The 23129-nt window shown below is 35.3% G+C and overlaps 1 protein-coding gene and 1 long non-coding RNA gene across 2 annotated transcripts in view; both read left to right on the top strand.

Moving 5' to 3' along the window:
* The window catches only part of LOC147762152 (uncharacterized), a 235377-nt gene that overhangs the window by 23435 nt on the left and 188813 nt on the right, over window positions 1-23129 (top strand). The gene's annotated exons all lie outside the window — the stretch shown is intronic.
* Window positions 9108-10733, top strand: LOC147762156 (uncharacterized). Its single transcript, XR_015333723.1, has 2 exons — window positions 9108-9540; window positions 9715-10733. It is a non-coding gene; the product is annotated as an uncharacterized LOC147762156 (long non-coding RNA).

Genomic DNA, 23129 nt, shown 5'->3' with positions numbered 1-23129 from the left:
CTATAAGTACATGTGATTGCTGTAAAAATTACTCAGAAGGTGGAAAAAGCATGAAACTTAGCACAAATGTTCCTTGGACTATGCTGATCATTTCTAAGGGTAGTGCCAAAAATTTCAAAGGGTTGCTTAGCAACAGTTGCTAGGGAAGTGAAGTACTTTGAGCCTCGGTCACAGGCCGTACGGGCTCTTATGGGCTGTTTGCGTCCAAATTTTGCGCAGAATCTCACGTCCCACGCAAGTCCTCCTTACGAAATTTCGAGTTCGCAGACAGCCCGTAAGCACGCACGGAGGATATTGGACATGTCCGAAAGATTCTACGAATAACCTGCGAACAGCGAGGCCGCAAGCGTGACTTGCTCACCTCGCAAGTTCACAAGGAGTTCGCCAGTGAGACGTGCGTGGTCCAAGACGCACGTAGCAATCAATGAAGGAGCAAGTGCCTTTTGATTGTTGAGTACGGCGCACGCCCTCACAGCTAACAAACAAAGTCAAAATCACACCAGGAATGCGTCGCACGTGCTTCACCCTCACGCCTGGAGTATAAGGGAGCATTCACATCGAGAAGAGCCGAGGTCTAGTAATGCCGCGACCTAAATATGGCGGACCTACATGAAAGTAAGACCGCTCATCCTGTTAATCCTCACCACGCGTCGTCCCTGCAGGAGCACAGTTATTAAAATTCAGCTCAATCCAACCGGTCGAGGGACAACGCGTGGGGGGCGTGTGAGAGGTGGAGAGATCATTAAAAGATTAGCGGTCTTCCTTTCATGTAGGTCCGCCATTTTAGGTCGCGGCCTTACTAGACCTCGGTTCTTCTCGATGTGAATGCTCCCTAAAAGGATCCTTACGACGCACGATCGTGTCTCGCCAAAGAACGTCGACTGTGCAACGTGCAAAACAATTTTCAAAACTGAAATTTTGCTCGATTCAACTTCTTATACCCTGTATGCCTACAAAAGGCAAGAGAAAAAAGCATAGAGAGCAGAAAAGAAGAGAGGAGGACGAAGAAAGAAGGGGAGAACACGAGGCAAAACTGACGGACACCGTCAGTACGTCAGTTTTGCCTCGTTTGAGGCAAGTGTGAAGCAAAAGTGACTCTAAAGGGAACTACATTCGCCGTGCGTTGCATTCTCTTCGTTAGTGGTGAGTGCGTGCCACGTACGCAGGAAGGAATAGAAACTCAAGAAACGAGTACAGTTGCCACGGCCATCGCACCTGGCAATTCGCAACTAGCTTGAAAGAACATCTCACGTGGCCCCTCCGATTCGCAAGGCAAAATTGCGCCTTTTCATTGAAACCTTTCCTCTACCTCTACGGCCTCCACGGCCTCCACTGCGCCCAAAATTCGTAGGGGACGTGCGATCCTAAAATCCATGCGTCCGGTTGTGACCGAGGCTAAAGTAACCCGTGTAAAAGCAGTGTGTACTCACTGGCTGACTAAATCTGTTGACACAACCTGCACATGGACAGTCCACTTATAATGTGGGAATTTTGTCATTAATTTGAAGATGCGAACTACAATGGTTGGACCCGCTTTGAACTGTATTCTATCGCAATACATGTAGATTCCTTCGAAATAAAGCTCTATAAACCGCAAAGCTCTTGGAATAATTTATCAGTCGTATTTGGTTATGACAATACGGACATCTTTATAAAGTAGTGTATGTCTAAGTATGGGAAATGATATTTGGGAATTGATGTAAAATCTAACATAATTTGAGTACTTAAATTTGTTAAAAGAATATAAAAATTAGAAAATGTGTGTGCGAGTATTTGTGTATGTGTGAGTGTGCGCGCGCTTGGAATGGGTGGCACATATAATGAGGGCCAATTATATCAATTTTCTTAAAGATGGTAAAAGGCAGCTTAATGAATTTATTGAGTAATTCGTGTTTGTAAGGGAACACACTCAATGACTGTTTTGCAATAAGTATGCGGACCGCAGAGCATGGAAAGAGTGCCATCATGAGAAATGAGGAGCCATTTCATTGTGTGGTAATAATGTCTTTGTATCGTTTTGATATTTATAGAAATGATATTTGTTAAAATGGAGAAAGACAAGCTGAAATATGTGTGTATAACTTTGAAAAATACATCTCGGAATGCAATTAAAAGATGTCTTAAAAATTTCCCCCGTGAACTTCTACGACGAGAAACTATAGTGGCCAAAAGATTTTTAACTCTAAAATCTTTTTACTTCTGATTATTTTGACTGTTATAGTTATTATTTTTTCACTCGGTTTTCTCTGTAATATTAGCTTTAAAAAAAGTGAGAGACTAGAGGGAGAGAGAGAATATCCCAATAAAATTCACCCTTGTCGAACACAAATAAATAGAAATGCAGTCAAAAATTTAATGGTTTGCTTATATCCATTTCCACTCACTTGAAAACATTAGACAAGCAGTTTTTTTACCTATATATCATAATTATAACCTAATATCGCGTGTAATTTTCACCCAAAAGCAGTGACGTCTGCAGTGCATCTCTGAAACGCGTTTACTATCTATTCTTCACTTGTGAAATGATTGTGTTAGTGCAGAAAATTTCTTTCTCGCCAGATGACAACTAAAAACTCTAATAATATTTTTGGAATTACCATTAAGATCATCAAGACCATCAAGATCATCATAATTACAAATCTCTGATATGAACATCACTTCCGGCCAGTCTTATATTACTTCAGGGGACCTAATTTGCATATAAGAGAAAAAATGCATTTTTTTCCGACTTTGGTTTGTCTTCAAATTTTTCATCATTTTCAAAAAGTATATTGTTGTCCTTTGCTCACAAATCTGGACACATTTGATCCACATACATTGTTTGTAAATTATGTAATTAGAAATAATTTTTATATCACAGACGTGTATCACGTTTTCACTCCATAGCCATAATACTCGGCAATAGCTGCATGGGTATAAAAGTAGGTCAATTGCCTGTATAAAATTGCCGTGCGATTATTGATTTTTTAGTATGGACCGCTTTAGGGGGAGTCAGAAGTGGAAAATGTATCAAGATACCAGCAAAATATTTTGGATGCACGGGGCTACTGAAAAACAGAGTATGTTGCAAAATTTTACAGAAAAGAGTAAAACTAGTCCATATCTCCAGATTCACCATGTAGAACTTTATAGATGCCAAGGTCCCTCTCTATTTCATCTGACTCTCCCTAAAATTATTTAGACCGCGTTAACTGTTCAGCTCCCGGGAAGCGCGAAGCATCCAGCGATGTAGCAGACGCTGACGACACATTGCATTCACAAGAGGGGGTAAGGGTTTTCTAGGAATTTATTGTATTTAATTACATCTGACGAATTACGTGATAGAAGAAGGAAAATTGACCCTTTTAAAATTTATATTGACTAAGTGTAGTACAAGACACTGATATTTCTTCTCAAAATTGACAGAATAAAGAAACGCAAAAGGACATAACCTATCTCACCTTACATGGCATATCCTATCCGTGAACTTGATCTACTGGCACTCCCACACACGCTGAGTTTGTATGGTACTAGGGCAGTAGAAAGGGGGCGAATTGAGGGGGGGGTGGAATTTCGATTATAATATAGCGTTATGGTTTTACTCATGTTATATTTTATATAATAAAACATTTTACTTTAAGGGATAGAGAGCGTTGGCAACGTTTTTGGGATGATAAACGTAAAGAGATGTAGCCAGTTCGATCACATTTTATAGGCCTAGCGTACTGTGTGTAAAAGAGATAAAAAAAATCGTACCGCAGCAGGGTGTTGTAAAAGATTTAAAACCCTTTAATCATTTTGAAAATGACAAAAAAGGAATTGTGCTAAAAAAGAACTTGTTGCCGCTATTTACAGTACTTTTTATGATAATACATGTAACATGGCTATGGCAATAGTACAAGTAAGATACGATGAAGTAAGAATTTATTCAGCCAATAAAAAAAGTCTACTATTGCTGGATCAAAATGTAAAAAGAGAACTTCCTGGGTGGGTGGGATCCCCACAATTTATTTTGTTGTTTTCTTCATTCTGTCTTTAATGATACCATCCAGTTGGGGGAGATCTCTTCCAATTATTTTACTGGCAGTGTTAATAACGTTGGGGTGTTTTTCCCGTTCCTTCACAGTAGCCACCAGATGCAATAAAAGTTAAATACTCTCAATATTACACGTATAAAAGTTAATTAAAACGGGCTCATTATCTGTAAAAGTTGCAAGTGATCTAGAAAGCCGTTGTCTAAAACAATACTTCACTTTTAATGTGCATTCCTAGGAGTTTGAACTATATATCTATTGTATATAAACATGAACATAATGGAATATTAAAGCAAAACTATATATCTATTGTATATAAACATGAACATAATGGAATATTAAAGCAAAACTGAAGTTGTCAGTAACTGAGCCGTGAAATTTCTATATTATTTAGCATGGTCCGTGAAGCACCTCATTCCCGTGGCTCGTAAATGCGGCTTTTTATTCTTTGTCCTTCGTGAAACAAAGCCTTATACCTGGCAATTCATTACCCTCTACCAGGGCCGCAGTTATTATTGTGGACTTTTTTTGCTGACTGAGAGCCAAAATGACTGTCTATTTATCTAGAGACATATCTGTGAATATCTGTGGAAAATCAATCTGTTGCCCTGGTAGAGGGTAGCAATTCTCAGGATTTGCAGGATTCAATTCTCAGATAATTTTCAGGATTTTCAACTGGTATTGTCAGTGAGATATGCATAAAGTTTTGTATACTGTGATTTGTAAATTAATGGTTTTATTTCCCATGAACTATGATCACCCCTCCCTAATGGTACCCTCAATTAAGAAAAGAAAGAAAAACAAAACTCATTTGATTACAAAAAAAGAAATAATATTTTATTGTAACATTAAGAGAATGACATTTTGCAGTTTTTTAAACTGGCTTATATAGAGGCAATGAGAGTTTTGCACTGAAGACCCTGAAAAATAAAAGATGAAAATATTAAATAAAATTCAGTTAAAATGTGTATTCAGTTAGTTGTAAATAGATGTTGACAGTAAATCTACAACCACCAGCTCCTGGCGGCTATCATATAATTACTGCTTTCATGTACAGTTTTACCAGCTGTTTGATATAGTTTTCCTCTAAAAAAATTGAAAGTTTACTAACACCCCATTTCCATACATTAGATCTACCTACTTTAGATCGACCTAACTCCCTGGGGGTTCACGCTAAATAGCTGTCAGCTGGGCGGACACGAAAGTTAATTACCCCCTTATAGCTTGTAGTAGGCGGGACGGACATTTAAGTCAGATTGTCTGAAAGTAATCTAGTGAGACTTCCCGCGGGGATAGATCGATCTAAAATCTATGGGAATAGAGCCTTAGTTATGATATCATCAAAACAAAGAGACAAACAAAAAGAACTTCTCTTTAAATGTATAATAAATCTATTCTTTTAAAAATACTGTTGACTTTTCTTCATTTCTTAATGTCTGAAGTGTTTAGAAATATTTAATTAATAATAATAAGAATAAGAATAAGAATAATAAGAATAAGAATAACCATTTATGTTCGTGCCCTCCGTCTGAAGCAAGACGTGAACAGATTCAATACCCTCCTCCACCTAGATTGGCGGCGATTCTTTGGAGCTGAAATGTATAATACAATATTACTTACTAAGAGGTAAAAGTATAAAATGTTCAATAAGTCAGTGCAACATCATATTTCATGTATAAAGCTTCAATGAAACACTTTTACCAGTATTTGGAATAAACAATTCTGCCAATATTATTTTAAACTTGCCAAAAGCACAAACTGTGTTGGCACAACATAAGGAGTGTGTGTGTGCGTGTGTGTGTGTGCGTGTGTGTACATGCACAATCACATTCTATCAGTGTAATAAATATTGACCCTACTATCTTACCTCTTTCCTTCATGTCTGCTTTCACAGTTGTTGTGATACTGACTGAAGAAAGACAGGAAAACAAATTAAACATTTCATACTTGTGCACAACAAGAATTCAATACATTACTTAACATAGTCGAAGACCCATTCAAAGATATTGATCACTGAACAGCGTATTTGAACTCAGTGTTTGTGCGTCAGAGTCCCCCCCCCCCCCCTAAAGTCCATCTGTGTGTTTACATTTTTAAGTGTGTTAAATGAATTCCCCGTTAAATTGTCCTAAGCTTTTTGTCTTACCTTTTTCTGTGATGCCCTCAGCATCTGACTCAATCTTTGTATCTTTGATATTGGCTAAAGGAAAAATGATATCGAATAAAAACTTAACATTCCATATCTGTGCATGTTCAGATAGGATTCAGTATTACAATTTATGGAAGACACATTCAAATATTTAAATGACTTAAAAATAAATCATCTTCTTAATTATACTAAATACTTTGCTTGAGCAACATGCTTGTGGAGTGTATGTGCATGTGTGTTTGTTAGTGTATGTGTGTGTGCATGCGTTTCATAAGTATATTAAATATCATAACTATTGACCCTGCTGTCTTACCTCTCTCCTTCACGAGCTCTGTCACAGTAATTGTTGTGTCTTTGACATCAACTGAAGGAAAAAATGGAACAAAATTCAACATCCCATGCCCATGCACAACAAGGATTCAATACCATAGTCAAAGATGTATTCAAAGATTTAGATCACTGATCAGGGAATAAAAACACAATGTTTGTTAGGGGCGGATCTAGAGACATTTTCTGTCAGTCTTGCAAATTATGTTTGCTGATCCATCCTCCATTGTGGACTGTCTTCTGACAAAAAATTAAATCCCCATCAATGTAAACTTCTGACCATCTTCCGGAAGACCCAGAAGATGGCCTCAATTTGCCCCTGTTTGTGTCTGAGAGCCTGTTTGTGTGTGTGTAAATTTTTAAAGTGTGTTAAATAAACACCCGTTAAATTGACCATACTGTCTTACCTCTCTCCTCGCTGCCCTCAGCATCTGACACACTCTTTGTGTCTTTGATATCAGCTAAAGAAAAATGATATTTTAATAATATTTTAATATTTAAAAATACAAACTTAACATTCCATTATATCTGTGCATGTTCAAAAAGGATTCAATTTGATGAAGACACATTCAAAGATTTAATTGACTTAAAAATAAATAAATTATCTTCTTAAGTATGCTAAAAAATAGATTTTTGCTTGAGCAACACAGAATTGAATTTTAAGGAATACCATTTATGTGAGTATGTTGGAGTATGTTGGAGACAAAGAGAAGCGTGTTAGTCTGTTAATCTGATTGTATTCAGTGAGAGTTTTCATGGAGTTAGTGCACATTAGCTAGGTCTCCAAATTCATTGTCAACAGCCCCTGAGGATCCAAACTTGCACCCTGTGAGTCAGGGTGTTGTTGTAATTTTATTTCATGAATCCTTCCTAAAAGATAAAAAATGCATCAAGTTGATTGAATAGAGCAATGGTGTGGACTTACCACTTGTGTGGACTTCAGGCTTGTACATGTAGTCCCACTCTGGAATAAATTGGCACATTTATTTATTATTTACAAGTTATGATATATACTAAAATAAAGTCTTAAATGTATTTGACAATATTAAAGGACCATTTCATCATTTTTCTACAGTTTTTTATAGGATAGTGAGATTTCCAAATGTTGTACATTACAGATTTAAAAGGTTACGAGAATTATGAGTTCAAGCACCTTTTATTTCCATGTCCAGTTCTCCCCAAGTACAGGTCACTTCCATGCTGTCCTTAGTGGTCACCTGGAGGCACCTGTTCCTAAAGGGTTCAGGCTCCCATGTCCAGCCAGACCCAGGGTGGTTAGGCTGAATAAATTTAAAGAATGAATGAATGAATGAAAAAACAAACAAATAAATAACTTAAAGATATGTTAATGTCTAAAATGAAAAATAAAATGTTTACTAATATATACAATCACTGATAAATCAAATACACTAGAAGAAAGGAATGAAGGTTTTAATAAGTACTTAAGCGTATCAGACTTTAAATTTGCTTTTTCAATTTGAAAGAAAATCATTTTTACCTGAGATCATTATTTTTGTAAAAAAAAAAAAAAAAAAAAAAAAAAAAAAAGTCTCATACTTACATTTTGTGGCTTAATGAATTTCCATTCTATATTTGAGCCCTTGGGCAGGAGAAACTCTGCCCTGAGGGATGGGACCCCCATATCAGTGAACCTTGACAGGTTTACACCTTTCTGAGGGTCCTATCCCCCGAGGGCAGTTCCCCTACCCACCACTTTAGCCTGTAAATAGTTGTTGGTTAAGAAAACTCTTACAGTGGCCTTGCCTGTTCAAAGTAAAAAGTAAAATAGCAAGAAATACTATCAATATGTCGTTTTTGATATTTACATTACAGACATTCAAACTGACCACTTAATTAATGTAAATAAAGAATAGGATATCTTACTTTCTTATTATGAACAAATTGATTTTTTTTATTTATATAACAACAAAAAATTGCAAGAGTAGTTTTAGGCCCGTTGTATTATAAAACACATACAGTCTGATTATACAAACACGCACACAACTTACGAGCACACTGTTCTTCTTTATTTATTTCATTTTCCATATTAGCTATCATCTGCAATATGTACAATAAATTAAAGAAATCATGTTAACGGGATACATAGAATTCTGTATCTTTATTTGGTAGTTTGTGATGTAAACTAAATTTGTACCATTACCAGAATGATCAGCAAATCGTCATGTGACAAGAAATTTTTAAGAATTTCATTCAGAATATTGATTAATCACATAAGAAATCATGAACGACGGATAAAAAGGCGCTGTGTGGGCTTACATTGAACTTGCTACAGGATTTCAGTTTTGAATAAAAAATAAAACTTACCAGCGACTGTGTAGACATTGTCTCTTTGCTTTGTTAATTAAAACAATAAACAGGAATAATAATTGTATAAAAGAATTTCATTGGACGGTTCCTGTACTGTTTCCTTAACTTTAAACCAATCAGATCGCCTCGTTGAAGCTCTCGACCTTGAGTCTTACTACTAAATCACAATATATCGTATTATATATCACAGTGCCTGGACCCTCGTCATATCTGTTGCGGTTCCAGAACTCTGTCCCTCCTCGCACGAGTTTCTTAGAAAGCAGGAGTTGAACCTGTTGCTGATACTGGCCGCAGTCCTTTACAAATCCTAAGTCTCACCTCTTGCATAGCGCCATCTATACTAAACAATTTTTATATGGCGTAGACTAGGCAAAGGGTGACGCTGAAAAGTCGGAATTTTCATCAAACGTTCTGCACACTGAGTTTCACCATACATCAGGACACTTTTCTTAGATGGTCTTGTTATAGATTCTATTGACAAACTTAATCGGTGAATTCAGGATGAGGCATCTAAAGTGACGGACACATATGGTATCGACTGTGTCAGTTGTTCACTGTTCACATCATGGTGCAATGTGCTGGGCTGGTGATTTTACAAAATGCTTCAGAATGTTGACGCTGTAGATTAAAAGCGCTCTTGGAGATCTAGCAAGATTGCGCGCAGTCATCTACTTAAGTTTTGCCATTTCCGTTTCATATGCAATTACCCAATGCCTTATGAAGGTGAGGCAATAAAATGAAGAACTGACGTTATTCCTTCTTATATAATTTTTAAGTGGGCCTTTTTCTTGTTTCTTTTGAGTCATCTGTCGAAATAGTAATATATGAATGATATAATTTTAATATTCTGGTTCTTGAGGAAAAAGCCTGGTTATTCACTTTTTTTGTCTTTTCCAGTCCATCATCTGACTCCAGACTACTACACTGTACTAGGAGGCACAGGACTATACTGCCACAATGGAACACAATGACTCCAGACTACTACACTGTACTAAGAGACACAGGACTATACTGCCACAATGGAACACAATGACTCCAGACTACTACACTGTACTAAGAGACACAGGCCTATACTGCCACAATGGAACACAATGACTCCAGTCTAATACACTGTACTAGGAGGCACAGGACTATATACTGCCACAATGAAACACAATGACTCCAGACTACTACACTGTACTTGGAGGCACAGGACTATACTGCCACAATGGAACACAGTGACTCCAGTCTAATACACTGTACTAGGAGGCACAGGACTAACCTGCCACAATGGAACACAGTGACTCCAGTCTAATACACTGTACTAGGAGGCACAGGACTGTACTGCCACAATGGAACACAATGACTCCAGACTACTACTCTGTACTAGGAGGCACAGGACTATACTGCCACAATGGAACACATTGACTCCAGACTACTACACTGTACTAGGAGGCACAGGACTATACTGCCACAAGGGAACACAATGACTCCAGACTACTACACTGTACTAGGAGGCACAGGACTATACTGCCACAATGGAACGCAATGACTCCAGACTACTAGTACTACACTGTACTAAGAGGCATAGGACTATACTAAATTAGTAAAATAAAAATGATAAAACACAATGACCGCAGGCTTATTTTCAAGATGGTCAGATAACAATAGAGTTTCATAAATCGTCATAAGGTGATTGCATTGTCTTCTAGATTTTTGACATATTTCAGTGAGTTTTTGAATCTGTAATGCTGCTTAATTACAGCCTTTCAGCAAGTTTTTCATCTTGTTCAATGTAATACTTGATATTTGAGTAATTTTGTGTTGCTACTTATGTAAGAATTTTTAAATAAATCTCTCGGATATTTTATTGCTTTGTCAAAGAAATTGAAGGAACAGTTTTTAAGACACTTGAAAATAAAGTAGATTGTTTTAAAGATGTATTTTTTATTGTCTTCCTGTGGATCACACATGTCCTCCATATAAGTTTGTATGTGATAATGGCTGCTGTATCAACTTATCATGAAGATGTGACCAGGACAATGACTGTAAAGATAACAGTGATGAGGAAGGGTGTAGTAAGTATTGCTTAGAATGAAGATGTGACCACAACAATGACTGTAGAGCTATCAGTGATGAGGAAGGGTGTAGTAAGTATTGCTTAGAATAAAGATGTGACCAGGACAATGACGGTAGAGATAACAGTGATGAGGAAGGGTGTAGTAAGTATTGCTTAGAATGAAGATGGATATCAAAGAAATGGGTTGTCAGGTAGTGCACTGGGTAATGGCCTTCATGAAGCTGTAAAGATTGCTTGTCAATTTAACACACACATGTATTGAGAGACCGGTAATGGGTTCATTTTATTCATAAAATTAAAATTTCTGTGTTAGAAAATAAGATATAAATTATGTTCCAGCTTTTAAATTACAGATATTATTCCATTTCAAAAATTGTTGCACAGCTGATTCATATACTGCTATTGAAAAAGTTGTATATAGTCACCTGTTGTAAATTCCAACATATATTTAAATTATTGTTAAGCATCATTTGTACAAATTTTAGAAACATTGGACAAGATTTGACAAAATTATTAACGTTTAACTATTTTATGTCATGGGATTTGCCAGTGTTTTCAGTGTAATTTTCAGTTTTTTCAAAGATATTGTCCAAAGAGGATACTTGTCATAAGACACAGTCATTTGATCAGCTAATCACAGGTTTTTATTGTTGGTAAGCATCATTTGTACAAATTTCAGAAATATTTGACCAGATTTGACAAAATTAATAATGTTTAACTATTTTAAGCCATGAGATTTGCCAGTCTTTTCTATGTAAATTTCATTTTTTCCAAATATGTTGTCCCAAAAAACACTTTTCATTAGATACAGTCGACAGATCATCTAATCACAGATTTTTATTGTTTTTAAGCATCATTTGTACAAATTTAAGAAATATTGGACAAGATTTGAAAAAATTATTAACATTTAACTATTTTATGTCGTGGAATTTGCCAGCGTTTTCTATGTTATTTTCAGTTTTTTCAGTTATATTGTTCTTTTTCCAGAATACCTTTACCATGAAGATGCAGGCAGCGAAAGACAGCACCAAGAGCAGCACTATGTCTTATCCATGTGTACAATACATGATATGTGGCAAGATTTAGGACATTGTCAAATGTTTTGATAACAGCAACCCATTCCAGAATTCCATTGTAAGGAGTAAATCTGCATCTGGCATTGATAGTAAGGAGAAGTCTTGTATGGGTATATATTGTTTTTCAGATAACAGTTATAGGTAATTTGCAACCTCCTACACAAACAACCTCAAATCATCACATTTGCTATTTTATTTTATAATCACATTGCAAAATTATTAACATTTAACTATTTTAAGCCATGGAATTTGCCAGATTTTTCAGTGTAATTTTCAGTTTTTTTCAAGGATATTGTCGAAAGAAGATACTTTTCATTAGACACAGTCATTTGATCAGCTTATCACAGGTTTTTATTGTTGTTAAGCATCATTTGTACAAATTTCAGAAATATTATACAAGATTTGACAAATTATTAACATTTAACTATTTGAAGTCCTTGGATTTGCCAGTCTTTTCAATGTAAATTTCAGTTTTCCCAAATATGTTGTCCCAAAAAACACTTTTCATTAGATGCAGTCAACAGATCATCTAACCACAGATTTTAATTGTTGTTAAGCATCATTTGTACAAATTTCAGAAATATCGGACAAGATTTGAAAAAATTATTAACGTTTAACTATTTTATGTCGTGGAATTTGCCAGCGTTTTCTATGTTATTTTCAGTTTTTTCAGTTATATTGTTCTTTTTCCAGAATACCTTTACCATGAAGGTGCAGGCAGCGAAAGACAGCACCAAGAGCAGCACTATGTCTTATCCATGTGTACAATACATGATATGTGGCAAGATTTAGGACATTGTCAAATGTTTTGATAACAGCAAGAAGTTATAATGAGAAGGAGTAGAAACGGGACATCAATTATCTCTCTCGTCCAATTAGATCGCAGCATTCTTTTCAAAGCGGCGTCCTTTGAAATTCGATCCTTGTAACTGGTCTAATCCCCTGCTCGCCTCCGCGTGACTCAAGACGGAGAAGCTGAACCAGTGCGTATACGTCTTGATTTATTCATGTTTAATGCGAATATTTGGAAGTTATACTTAGAAAAACGCCAAGTCGAGCGATATAAAGGTGAGTGAGAGTTGATAATCTGCTTTGAGCATTGTTTTATGTTCATACGGTGGCTGTCAGTTAAATTTGTCAGTGCAGAAAGCAGCGTTAGCTCGAAGATCTGAGGCCGATTCAGCGGGACCTCCATGTTTAGGACTTTTTTCTTCTTAAGTGCGTGATGTATGCACATAATTTATGTTTTTCTGGTTAGTTAAGCACGTGCATCATTACAATACATTCCTTTGGTATTAAATGAGTCAATCCTTTAGATGAAAAACATCGTTTCAAATAGACAACTTTTCATCCGACTTTTTCAAAATGGCGGGTCCCTAAATTGGTTAGAGACAGTTGGGTGACAGTTTGGGACAATTTTTGGTAATTTTAACGTGGTGTATGCAGATAATTTATGTTTTTCTGGTTAGTTAAGCACGTGCACCATTACAGTACATCATAGTGATATTAAATGAGTCAATCCTTTAGATGAAAAACATCGTTTCAAATAGACAACTTTTCATCCGACTTTTTCAAAATGGCGGGTCCCTAAATTGGTTAGAGACAGTTGGGTGACAGTTTGGGACGATTTTTGCTAATTTTAACGTGGTGTAAGCACATAATTTATGTTTTTGTGGTTAGTTAAGCACGTGCACCATTACAATATAACATTGTGATATTAAATGAATCAATCCTTTAGACGAAAAACATCATTTCAAATAAACCACTTTTCATGGGACTTTTTCAAAATGGTGGGTCCAAAATTTGATGACAGGAAACTCTCGGAATTTTTTTCAATTTTTCATTGCAATATGATGTTTGCAGAGTTTCGTTTAGGATATAGAGTTATATTTTGTTATGAATTCTGCACTTACTCATTTCAGGTTGAAGAGAATGCAGGTGAAAGATCTTTAGTTTTGCTGGCAGATGTACATGTAGCCATAATTGAACAGTCAAATTGATTGTTTCCAGCAGCAACTTGATGAGGCACAAGGCTCTGTTTTCTTACCACCACTAATATTAAACTATAGTGCACAAGAGGTGCAAGTTTTAAAAGGGAATTTAGTGGTCCAAGTTTTAAAAGGGAATTTAGTGTTCACTGGCTAATTGTCTAAAGTATAAAATAAAATAATCACCACATCAAAATAAAAACTTACCATTTTTGTATTGCTTTAATCACTGTTGGGTGTAACAATATTGATATATTTTCATTGCTGGTACTTTGTTTTAGATATTATACAAGTTGCTCGAATGTTGAAATAAAGCAATATCAATCAATAAAAATATTTTTGTTTTTTTCTTCTAATGAATTTAAACTATCAGTCTACTATTAGTTGGCCTCATGTAATAGACAAAGATATAAACAAAAATATGTATTAATGAAATTTTATTTAGAATCATACTAAGTGCAATAACTTATTTACATTTCCCCAATTTTCCTGTTTAAGCTCTACCTGGTATATAAGCAATAATGTGCCAAAAAAGAAAGAAACGAGGCTGGCATACGGAAATTGCAAGTACTACTGTTTTGTGTACACGGCTGTGAATTGAATGTGTCATTCCTAGATGAAGGTAAATTTCCTTTACACGCCTTTACACGACAAAAATAATTTAAAATAAATATGAGACTTCTACAGGTGCAAATTTTAGCGTTGAAGGTGGGTTTGTGAAATTGTTCTCATACATTCTTGATGTGAAACTAAATTTTGTATAACTGATCGGCTCTAGATCAAATGAAGGTGTATCTCGCATAATTTGAGTTTTATTTCCCGAAATGGTTGCGTCCAGGCTTGAAATCTCTCTCTACACCTTTCTGTAATCCCACCATGTTTTCTCTGTGAGATTATTAGAGACTTCGCGAGGCTTTATCCCAATTGGCTGAAGCAACCCACGTGAATGGTCTTTTGAATATGTATTAGGCACAAGCTCTCCCTAAGACCACAAGCTGTGTAATTGTTAGGATTAAGCCCGTTACGAGGATAGGATGAAAGGAAACCCCTTGTTTCTACTCCTTCTCATTATAACTTCTTGATAACAGCAACCCATTCCAGAAACCCATTGTAAGGAGTAATCTGCACCTGGCATTGATAGTAAGGAGAAGTCTTGTATTGGTATATATTGTTTTCCAGATAACAGTTATAGGTAATTTGCAACCTCCTACACAAACAACCTCAAATCATCACATTTGCTATTTTATTTTATAATCACATTGCAAAATTATTAACATTTAACTATTTTAAGCCATGGAATTTGCCAGATTTTTCAGTGTAATTTTCAGTTTTTTCAAGGATATTGTCGAAAGAAGATACTTTTCATTAGACACAGTCATTTGATCAGCTTATCACAGGTTTTTATTGTTGTTAAGCATCATTTGTACAAATTTCAGAAACACTGGACTAGATTTGACAAAATTATTAACGTTTAACTATTTGAAGTCCTTGGATTTGCCAGTCTTTTCAATGTAAATTTCATTTTTCCCAAATATGTTGTCCGAAAAAACACTTTTCATTAGATACAGTCAACAGATCATCTAATCGCAGATTTTTATTATTGTTAAGCAGCATTTGTACAAATTTCAGAAACATTGTTCAAGATTTGCAAATTTTATTAACGTTTAACTATTTTAAGTCGTGAGATTTGCCAGCGTTTTCTATGTTATTTTCAGTTTTTTCAGTTATATTGTTCTTTTTCCAGAGTACCCTTACCATGAAGATGCAGGCAGTGAAAGACAGCACCAAGAGCAGCACTATGTCTTATCCATGTGTACAATACATGATATGTGGCAAGATTTGGGACATTGTCAAATGTTGTGATAACAACAACCCATTCCAGAAACCCATTGTAAGGAGTAATCTGCATCTGGCATTGATAGTAAGGAGAAGTCTTGTATGGGTATATATTGTTTTTCAGATAACAGTTATAGGTAATTTGCAACCTCCTACACAAACAACCTCAAATCATCACATTTGCTATTTTATTTTATAATCACATTGCAAAATTATTAACATTTAACTATTTTAAGCCATGGAATTTGCCAGATTTTTCAGTGTAATTTTCAGTTTTTTTCAAGGATATTGTCAAAAGAAGATACTTTTCATTAGACACAGTCATTTGATCAGCTTATCACAGGTTTTTATTGTTGTTAAGCATCATTTGTACAAATTTCAGAAATATTATACAAGATTTGACAAATTATTAACATTTAACTATTTGAAGTCCTTGGATTTGCCAGTCTTTTCAATGTAAATTTCAGTTTTCCCAAATATATTGTCACAAAAAGACACTTTTCATTTGACACAGTCAACTGATCATCCAATCACAGATTGTTATTATTGTTAAGCATCATTTGTACAAATTTCAGAAATATTGGACAAGATTTGAAAATTTTATTAACGTTTAAGTATTTTAAGTCATGGGATTTGCTAGTGTTTTCAATGCAAATTTCAGTTTTCCCAAATATGTTGTCCCAAAAAACAGTTTTCAATAGATACAGTCAACAGATCATCTAATCACAGATTTTTATTGTTGTTATGCATCATTTGTACAAATTTCAGAAATATTGGACAAGATTTGAAAATTTAATTAACGTTTAACTATTTTAAGTCATGGGATTTGCTAGTGTTTTCAATGCAAATTTCAGTTTTCCCAAATATGTTGTCCCAAAAAACACTTTTCATTAGATGCAGTCAACAGATCATCTAACCACAGATTTTAATTGTTGTTAAGCATCATTTGTACAAATTTCATAAATATCGACAAGATTTGAAAAAATTATTAACGTTTAACTATTTTATGTCGTGGAATTTGCCAGCGTTTTCTATGTTATTTTCAGTTTTTTCAGTTATATTGTTCTTTTTCTAGAGTACCCTTACCATGAAGATGCAGGCAGTGAAAGACAGCACCAAGAGCAGCACTATGTCTTATCCATGTGTACAATACATGATATGTGGCAAGATTTGGGACATTGTCAAATGTTGTGATAACAACAACCCATTCCAGAAACCCATTGTAAGGAGTAATCTGCATCTGGCATTGATAGTAAGGAGAAGTCTTGTATGGGTATATATTGTTTTTCAGATAACAGTTATAGGTAATTTGCAACCTCCTACACAAACAACCTCAAATCATCACATTTGCTATTTTATTTTATAATCACATTGCAAAATTATTAACATTTAACTATTTAAAGCCATGGAATTTGCCAGATTTTTCAGTGTAATTTTCAGTTTTTTTCAAGGATATTGTCGAAAGAAGATACTTTTCATTAGACACAGTCATTTGATCAGCTTATCACAGGTTTTTATTGTTGTTAAGCATCATTTGTACAAATTTCAGAAATATTATACAAGATTTGACAAAATTATTAACGTTTAACTATTTGAAGTCCTTGGATTTGCCAGTCTTTTCAATGTAAATTTCAGTTTTCCCAAATATGTTGTCCCAAAAAACACTTTTCATTAGATGCAGTCAACAGATCATCTAACCACAGATTTTAATTGTTGTTAAGCATCATTTGTACAAATTTCAGAAATATCGGACAAGATTTGAAAAAATTATTAACGTTTAACTATTTTATGTCGTGGAATTTACCAGCGTTTTCTATGTTATTTTCAGTTTTTTCAGTTATATTGTTCTTTTTCCAGAATACCTTTACCATGAAGATGCAGGCAGTGAAAGACAGCACCAAGAGCAGCACTATGTCTTATCCATGTGTACAATACATGATATGTGGCAAGATTTGGGACATTGTCAAATGTTGTGATAACAACAACCCATTCCAGAGACCCATTGTAAGGAGTAATCTGCATCTGGCATTGATAGTAAGGAGAAGTCTTGTATGGGTATATATTGTTTTTCAGATAACAGTTATAGGTAATTTGCAACCTCCTACACAAACAACCTCAAATCATCACATTTGCTATTTTATTTTATAATCACATTGCAAAATTATTAACATTTAACTATTTTAAGCCATGGAATTTGCCAGATTTTTCAGTGTAATTTTCAGTTTTTTCAAGGATATTGTCGAAAGAAGATATTTTTCATGAGACACAGTCATTTGATCAGCTTATCACAGGTTTTTATTGTTGTAAAGCATCATTTGTACAAATTTCAGAAACACTGGACTAGATTTGACAAAATTATTAACATTTAACTATTTTAAGTCTTGGGATTTGCCAGTCTTTTCAATGTAAATTTCAGTTGTCCTAAATATGTTGTCCCAAAAAACACTTTTCATTAGATACAGTCAACAGATCATCTAATCACAGATTTTTATTATTGTTAAGCATCATTTGTACAAATTTCAGAAATATTAGACAAGATTTGACAAAATTATTAACGTTTAACTATTTTAAGTCCTTGGATTTGCTAGTCTTTCCAATGTAATTTTCAGTTTTTTCTGTTATATTCTTTTTTTAGAGTACCCTTACCATGAAAATGCAGGCAGCGAAAGACAGCACCAAGAGCAGCACTTTGTCTTATCCATGTGTCGAGAGGAAATATGTCTCGCACAAAGCAGAATAGATGTTGGTAGTTATGATGGAACTTTATTATGAAGTGTTATATTAAACCCATATAATATATTTGTTCTTTATGGGTGAAGCTTTCCAATTCCAGATAAAATGTTACGCTATTAAAGAGTCAGTCCTCCTGTTTGAATATAGTGTTTGTGCTGATGTTCTGTTTGCAGAAACTTTAGCCCACATGCTTGCACATAAAATATTCCTCAAAGAACTCTCATACCAATATTTGGTTTATTTGTTGCTAATTTAACAATAAGAAATCAGTTGACAGATTTTTAAAATCTTGATTAATCTGTAGGCTTTACAGATTGCAAGACGTAACCATGAGACTGTATTGTTACATAGTAGTTAGCACATATATTAACTGGATTAAGGGACTGAATTAAAAGAAGTGCTAAGGCAAATACAACCAAGGAAAAAGTTCCATGACAAGTATAATCTGACCCGTAATAATGATATTTTTGTTGTATTTAAAAATGTGAGGAAAATGATACAGCTTAGTTAATGTAACAGCGGAGTTGAAATTAAGAATCCAGATGAAAATCAAAAACAGCACTTTGCAGTTTGTTTTAATACTTTATCCTAGAAATACATCTGTGTTGGCTTGCTTGGTGTACTCAACATTCCAAGAACTGCTGTCTTGGTTCAGAAAAGGGTAGAAGATAAATTTTAATTTTACAATATACAAGACATAATAATGCTTTTTCCTTCTGGCTTTAAACTGTATGTCATGTGACATTTGTATAGACTTCCTCAGATGGAAATTTTATTAATGTTGTACAAATATAAAAGCTTTAAGAAGGCTGGAAGAAAATTTGTCCCACACCATTGCAACATTCACTTAAATATGATTTTCAGCCATGTCTGTACATTGCTGTCACCTATGCTATTTTCAATTCTTTGGCATGTTAACCGTCTCATTATTGAACTAATTACCTCCGCCCAGAAGGTTATGTTTTCACCCCTGTACGTCTGTCATCCACGTAACTCAAAAAGCTATGGACCGATTTTGATGAAATTTTCAGGAACTGTCAGAAGTGGGCCAAAGAACAGATGAATAGTTTTTGGTGGTGATCCAGATCAATTAATAATCAAAAATAAAAAAACTTAATCATTATAGAATGAAAATTTAGGAGTGAAACAGCATTGGGTAGAGACTTTACTAGTGGCAGAGGTCTGCGCTCTCCGAGTGCTTTTTTTGTTGCGTATGTAAATGTTCTTTTGACATTTTTTTGCAACTTAACAATTTTGTTAGTTGTGTATATTAAAATGATGGTAAATCTGTTAGCGTGTATTGTGAAATAAAGAATAAGAAATGGAAATAAAATTATATCAGTGTAGTTTGTCAGATGCATTCCTTTACTGTTTTCAGATCAAGGAAATTAGATATTTAACATTGTTCTATTGATGTATTTTTTATTTGTTTGAATAGAGGTTTGTCAATACTGTAATGCCATACTTGAAATTTTGTTAATTCTTTTGGAGGTAGTGCATTGTTCTTTATGTATGAAGAAATATTGATTTTCATTTTAAGATACTAGTGAAAGTCTTTTTGTTTTTGGTACATGCATGCCAATAGTATATATGTTCTTCATTATTTCACTGTAATAAAGGATATTTTGAGGAAAATATGTATGTTCAATTGTTGATCTTTTTCTCCCTCTAATCTTTTCCCTTTCTCTTTTATTTTTATAAGAAAAACAAATAATTTTTGTGAAAAAATGGAATAATATCAATAAGTAGATTTTCCAATTAAAAATATACAAAGGTTAGACAAAATTCTAATTTCAAGAGGGGAATATTGGTGCGATATATTTTTCAGAAACCTCTTAATCGGCCACTGCGTTACCGATAGCCACGTTGGGGTCATGCCGATACTCCCCCGCACCGTTACTCCCCCGCACCGATACTCCCCCTTAGTAAATTTTTGCATTATGCACATCGATACGACCCCACACCGATAGATCCCCGCATCGATAAACCCCCTGTAAAATTGCCGTTATACGCGCACCGTTACTCCACCGCACCGATACTCCCCGGCGTTGTTGTTTCCCCGCACCGTTACTCCCCCGCACCGATACTCCCCCGCATCATTACTCCCCCTAAGCAATTTTGCCGAATCTGAGGATCGAGTAACAGAGTCAACCCTCCATTTAATTATACAGGTTAGGGTCAGTCTAGGTAAGTGGATCAAAATCTACGACCCGTTTAAGTCCAAATTTTGCGGAGAATCTCATGTACCACGCAAGTCCTTTATGCGAAATTTCGAGTTCGCACGTATGTAAGCACGTACGGAGGATATTGAACATTTCCAATAGATTCTAGGAATAATCTGCGAACAGCGAGGCCGCAAGCGTAATTTGCTCCCTTTCTAAGGAGTTTGCGATTGGTTTGCAAGTGAGACTTGCCTGGTCCAAGATGCACGCCGCAAGAAATGAAGGAGAAAGAGCCCTTTGCGTGTTGAGTACGGCGCACGCCCTCACATCTATAACGAACAAAATCGAAAACACGACGGGACTGCGAGTATAAAAGGCGTGCTCACGACGCATGCTCGTGTCTCGACAATTTCGTTGTGCAACAATTTTCAAATTTTTTGAATTTTGCTCAATTCGGATTCTAATCTAATTCAGATTCAAAAGACAAGGGAAAGAAGCTTAAAGAGCAGAAAAGAAGGTTGGAGGAAAAAGACAGAAAACGAAGCGCTTTAGCACTTCTTTTTTATTACTAATAATTAATAATTTTACGAATTCATCGTTGCCTGAAAAAAATAGCTGCGTTATCTTAGATTAAAACTAACTTTGCCTTAAGTTAATAATAAAAAAAAAAAAGAAATAAATAAATAAATAAAAGGCCGTACAATATATATACAGTAACTACCGAGTACAGTAGGAGAACGAAATTAATTTTGCAAAAACATTTCTCAAAAATCACAAGGAAGAGCTGTAGACCTACGTACTGTCAAGCTGCACACTAAGTCTGAGATTGACTTCGTGTAACGTTCTTTATTTTTCCTAATACATTTCGAATAAAATTAGTCAATTCTGGGTCCCAAGAGGGTGGTGCATCTTGAAAAAAAAAAGCATTACAGAAAGTGTTGTAAATTACGAATGGGGTTTACAAAGCCAAGGGAATCTATGCCTTGGGGGAGTAGTGTTTTTGCGGAGTATCGGTACGCGGGAGTATCAGTGCGGGGGAGTATCGGTGCGGGGGAGTATAGGTACGTAGCCTGCACGTTACCATATTGCGTGTAGATTGTTGTTGTTGTTATTTACGTTGTGAGTTGTCTGTCAGCGCAACACTCAATAACTCCCTATCCTTTAACTTGTTTGATTCCGTTATAATCTTTATCTGCAGTTAGTGAAAGTGTAAGTCATTTACTTTACAACATCAATTGAAAAGGCTACAAGTTGCCTTAAAATTTTGTCTGTGATCCTCTATGAAGAGGAACTGTAGTGGCCAACAAGATTTTTAACTCTGATTTTCTTTTACGGTTTTTGACTGTTATGCGCATTATTTTTTCGCTCGGCTTTCTCCTTTATATTCGCTTAAAAAGAGAGAGAGAGAGAGAGAGAGAGAGAGAGGGTATTCTAATTAAATTCATCCTTGTCGAACACAAATAAATAATAATGCTGTCAAAATTTTCATGCTTTGCCGATATCCATTTTCAATCACAGTTTTTCTTTTGTTTTTTTTACCTATATCAAATAATTATGACGAATTGTCGCGTGTGATTTTCGCCCAAAAGCCGTGACGTCTGAAGCGCATCTCTGAGGCGCGTTTACTAATTATTTTTCACTCGTGGAATGATTGTGTTAGTGCGGAAAATTTCTTTCTCACCAGATGACAACTGAAAACTTTGATAATATTTTTTGAACCACCATTAAGATTATCAAGGCCATCAAGATCATCATCGTTACAAATCTCTGAACATCACTTCCGGCCAGTCTTATATTACTTCAAGGAACCTAATTTGCATATAAGGGAAAAAATGCATTTTTCTTGATTTTGGCCGGTCTTTAATTTTTTCATTATTTTCAAATAGCAATGTCATCTTTTGCTCACAAATCTGGACACCTTTCATCCAAATGCAATGTTTGTAAATTATGTAATTAGAAATAATTTTTATATCACAGACGTGTATCACGTTTCACTCCACAGCCATAAAACTCGTTGATAGCTGCATGGGTATAAAAGTAGGTCAATTGCCTGTATAAAATTGCCATACGATTATTGATTTTTTAGCGTGGACCGATTTAGGGGGGAGACACAAGTGGGAGATGTATCAAGATACCAACAAAATATTTTGGTTACATGGGGTTACTGAAAGTCAGAGTATATTGCAAACTTTTAAAGAAAAGAGTAAAACTAGTCCACATCTCCAGCTTCATCATGTAGAACTTTATAGATGCCACGGTCCCTCTATATTTCATCTGACTCTCCCTAAAATTTTTCAGACCGCGTTAACTGTTCACATCCCGGGAACCGCGAAGCATCCAGCGAGGTAGCAGACGCTGAGCTCTGCAGACGGCACATTGCATTCACAAGAGGGGGTAAAGGTTTTTTAGGGAAATGCTGTATTTTATTACATCTGACGAATTACGTGGTAAAGGAAAG

Source organism: Lingula anatina, chromosome 4 (genome assembly GCF_051362555.1).
Source record: "Lingula anatina isolate TDL-2025a chromosome 4, LinAna3.0, whole genome shotgun sequence".
In the NCBI taxonomy this organism is placed as follows: Eukaryota; Metazoa; Brachiopoda; class Lingulata; order Lingulida; family Lingulidae; genus Lingula; species Lingula anatina.
This window is presented reverse-complemented; position numbering and strand designations above follow the sequence as displayed.